We start from the raw sequence: 4,969 nt of genomic DNA on the forward strand, positions 1-4,969 counted from the left end.
CATGAATGGTTGACTCTGCAAGGAGACAGTCCTGAGAGTTCTGACCAGATGCTTCTGTGTATGATCCCCCTACTCACTTACTATGATAAAATAAATACCCAAGTAACAGACATCAAAGGAGGAAACTATCATTTTCAGAGTTTTAGGGGTGCCAGTCCGTGACTGGGCAAACCCAGTGCTTTGAGACTTTTGGGGATATACTACTGAATGGTAACAATGGGGAGGACGTGGGTAGGAAGCACAAGGAAGGGGCCAGGTGCCACAGTTCACGTTGAAGGTAAACCCCTGCCAGCGATCCACGGACCTCTCACTGGACCACCTCCAGAGCGTGTCCCACTCCTTCCTCTTCTCCATCCCCCTCCCCATTTTCTCCTGCTTCGCCTCCCCCCATTCTCTCACCTTTTACTCTTCTCCCTCCCCCTCTTCTTGCTCCTCTTCCTCCCCAGCTTTTCTTCTTTCCCCTTCTCCTTTCTGATCTTCCTTTGAAAGAAAACCAGAAGGCCAGAACCACTGCCATAAAGTTTTTGTTTGAAACCTGGCATGGTGTTCACTCTTATAATCCTACCACTTGGGAGGCCAAGGCAAGAGGATCCAGAATACAAATCCAGCCTGGAATCCCTGAGACAGACAGACAGACAGACAGACAGACACACACACACACACACACACACACACACACACACAAATAGATGTTCATTTGGAAGATGATGTTAACACCCCAAATCACAGGACAATGGCAAAATTTTTACCAAGTTAAAAATTTGCATAATATCCAGGCAGTGGTGGTACACTCCTAGTCCCAGCATTTGGAAGATAGAGGCAGGCAGAGCTCTAAGTTCAAGGCCAACCTGGTCTACAGACTGCGTTCCAGGACAGCCAGGGCTACACAGAGAAACTCTCTCTTTGGAAACAAAACAAATCAAAACAAAACAAAATTTGCACAGTAAAAAGACAGACTTTACTTCCATAATATAAGGAAATTCTCTTATTATCTTACAGAAGATCAAAAACTAGATGGAAACTTTTCCCATGACACCTCAGTCAGTCCTTTAAATCTGATATTCTTGTTGATTAAACCATTACTTTTGCTTTAAATGTTTCTTCAAAATCGTATCCTAGCATCAGTACAGTTTTCATCTTCTGAATTCTTTGTTTAAAAACCGTCGTCATCTATTCCTGGAGCTTTCATAGGAAAAAGAGCTCATCCTATGTATTTTGGCAAGCTCTATGTAGACATGGGCCCTCCTTGTTACATTTTAGCCAAAGTTAGTCCAGGGTTTGGCTAAGGAAAAAAGGATCCAATGGTCTGTAAGCAAATTTATAGCTGAAACAGTGTTTTTTAAAAAGGGGGGGGGGAGGTGTACTTGAAGTTATTTTCAGTTGAAGAGAATGGTGTGTTCCTGATTTTTCTCTTCTTTTCTTCTAAGCCATTGTTGAATCATTGTCAACAGTAGGGCTGATGTATCCTTGTCAGAAGGCATGAGGCTTTCCACGTTTACCCCGACTACTAGTACCCACCCCCAGGAAGGGCAATATAAATGCCTCTCCACTCTTGGTGGATATACTGTAGATACCATCATTTAGTGGAGGCTATGGCAGTTTCTGCCCTGAGGTCCAAGTGTCATGCCTCAGAAGTTCTCTTTGTTGTTCTTCCCTGCACTTTCTAAGTCTCTGAGTGGACTTGGTAGGCATCTGAAGCTCAAACCAGGTTCCTCAGGTATCTGGATTCCATTTTTCTCCTCCAGAGCACACTCACACCCTTTGACACTCCTTTTGAGTATAGCTACCCACTGACACAGAGCTAGCCACTGGTGCAAGGTGAGGGCAATTCTAGAAGATTCTCTATCCATGAGGTAAGCCCTAGAGCTTCATGGCCAAGTGGTTCTGGGAAGGCAATGAGTAGATTGCAAACCTTCTCTGCTTTAAGGTTTATTTATTCACAGAATCTTGACGACTGGCTGACCCAAGTGAAGTTATCACTGTGGTCTGGAAGATTCTCCCCATTATCACAGTGAGGGTATGTGGCCACACAGAGGCTATTTGTCTGTGATTGGCTACATCTGAGGACAACAAGGTGAAATTAATATCCCTTACCTATTCCTCCACCTCTGTTATCCAAAGGTGACAATTGTTCTTTTCTTTTTTTTTTTATATATTTATTTATTATATATGAATACACTGTAGCTGTCTTCAGACACACCAGAAGAGGGCATCGAATCTCATTACGGATGGTTGTAAGCCACCATGTGGTTGCTGGGATTTGAACTCAGGACCTCTGAAAGAGCAGTCAGTGCTCTTAACCACTGAGCCATCTCTCCAGCCCCCAATTGTTCTTTTCTATCTTGCCACATTTTAGAAAAAGATTTTATGTTTCTTTTTAATGTGTTTATATGTGGCAGGTACTTGAACACATCCATGGAGGGCCTGTGGAGGCCAGAAGAGGGATCCCCTGAGCTAAAATTAACAGCAGTTGCAAGGTGCCTAACGTGGGTATTGGGAACTGAATGTTGGGTCATCTGTAGGAGCAGTATTTTCTTGTAACCTGTGAGCTATTTCTTCAGTCCCCACATTTACTATTATTATTAATTCATTTATTTTCTGTTTTTTTTGAGATGGTTTTTCTGTGTAGCTGTCCTGGATGTTCTGGAACTCACACTGCAGACAACGCTGGCCTTTGAACTCAGAGATCTGTTTGCTTCTGGTTCCTGAGTGCTGGGAATCTATAACCATGATGATGGTTTGTTTGTTTTGTTTGTTAACTATCCACAGTGATGCAAATTTGGCATTCTGCCAGCCTGTCTTTCCGTAGCAGCTTACTTTGTCTGTCTTCCCCTCTCTCATGCCCCCACTCAAGAGATGGCCTTTTGTCCTCCCTTGTTCCTCAATGAACCTCTTGTGCTAGATCTGATGCATAGTGTGATCTCTTAGTGACACTCCTTGGCCCCAGACCTACCCTTTCCATGGTTTTATTCTAATACAAGGACTCTCACCCATACCTGAAATCAATTATATCTGTGCACTCACACTCGTGTGTGCACACACTCAAACACCACACCAAGGACAAGCAATGAAGGCTGGCTGGCTCTTCTGAAACAAATGTGATGGTGACTATACTGGTTCTTGTCCTTTCTGGAGCCCCAGCTACTTTTGCTTAAAACTTGTATTTTTAATCTTGCAAAACTTGCCGGGGGTTGGAGAGATGGCTCAATGGTTAAGAGCACTGACTGCTCTTCCAGAGGTCCTGAGTTCAATTCCCAGCAACCACATGGTGGCTCGCAACCATCTGTAACTGGATCTGATGCCCTCTTCTGGTGTGTCAAGGACAGTGTGCTCATATGCATAAAATAAATAAATAAATCTTTAAAAAAAACAACTTGTGGGGCTGGAGAGATGGCTCAGCGGTTAAGAGCACTGACTGCTCTTCCAGAGGTCCTGAGTTCAATTCCCAGCAACCACATGGCGGCTCACAACCACCCATAATGAGATTTGATGCCCTCTTCTGGTGTGTCTGAAGACAGCTACAGTGTACTCATAAATAAAATAAATAAATCTTAAAAAAAAAAAAAAAAAACTTGTGGATTCTAGGGTATTTGAACACTTTGAAACTATATTACATCCAGGCGGTAGTGGCGCACGCCTTTAATCCCAGCACTTGGGAGGCAGAGACAGGTGGATCTCTGAGTTCGAGGCCAGCCTGGTCTACAGAGTGAGTTCCAGGACAGTCAAAACTACACAAGGAAACCCTGTCTCGAAAAACAAACAAAAAAAAAAAAAAGAAAAGAAAAGAAAAAGAAAAAGAAAAAAAAAAGAAACTATGCTACAGAACATCTAAAGCATCTTTTCCAATCAAGAAGTGAAGTAGGGAGAGAGCCTGTGGTCCCTCTCGGGCAGGATCTATGACCTTCACCAGCATAGAAGCAATTATAGATTATTGATTATTACGCTTCTGCTCTACTCCAAAAGAACGCGTTCTGAGACCACAGCTGTGGGTGGGGGCTTGTGTCAGGAGAACAGAGAGACAGAAAGACAGCAAGATCAAAATTAACGTATGAAAGACACCAGTTGGCAGAGGAAGACTAGAAGGCCTTCAGGCAGCAAATGAAACATGATTGAGGCTGTTGGCAAAGATGGGAAGTCTGCATTACTTGGGATACAAGCAAGCCCATGATATATAAATACAGGATAGGTGTATATAAATACAAAGTGAATGTCTTATGAAGTCACATGCTTTATAGTCAGTGCATTGTGGACTTCAACCTCATCTCAACAGTCAACTCCCAATCCCCAATCTTGGATGTACTTTCCTCTTTCTTTAAAAAAAAATATTTTTTGTTACATTTGTTTAGCATGCATACATGCTCACTTGTGTGGGTGTGCATGCTCATGAATATTCATAGGGAAGCCAGAGGAGGGTGTCAGGTGTCTTATTCTCTCACTCTCCACCACACACAACAATAAATAAAAATTTTAAGAATGAGGAGCAGTTGGGTAGGATGAAGCTTGCTTGTAATCCCAGCACAGGGAAAATGGACAGGGAAGTGTCAGGAGTTCAAGGTCAATCCTCAGCTATACAGTGAAGCCTTGAATTTACAGTATAAAATTGTCTTCAAAAATTGAAAGAAAGGGGCTGGTGAGATGGCTCAGCGGTTAAGAGCACTGACTGCTCTTCTAGAGGTCATGAGTTCAAATCCCAGCAACCACATGGTGGTTCACAACCATCTGTAATGAGATCTGATGCCCTCATATGGGTGCCTGGAGACAGCTACAGTGTACTCACATATAAATAAATAAATACATAAATAAATAAATAATCTAACAAAAAAAAGATGACTGTGAAAATATTAAAAAAAAAAAAAGCCGAGCGGTGGTGGCGCATGCCTTTAATCCCAGCACTTGGGAGGCAGAGGCAGGCAGATTTCTGAGTTCGAGGCCAGCCTGGTCTACAGAGTGAGTTCCAGGACAGCCAGGG

This window comes from Grammomys surdaster, unplaced genomic scaffold (assembly GCF_004785775.1).
Source record: "Grammomys surdaster isolate TR1022 unplaced genomic scaffold, NIH_TR_1.0 239, whole genome shotgun sequence".
NCBI lineage: Eukaryota > Metazoa > Chordata > Mammalia > Rodentia > Muridae > Grammomys > Grammomys surdaster.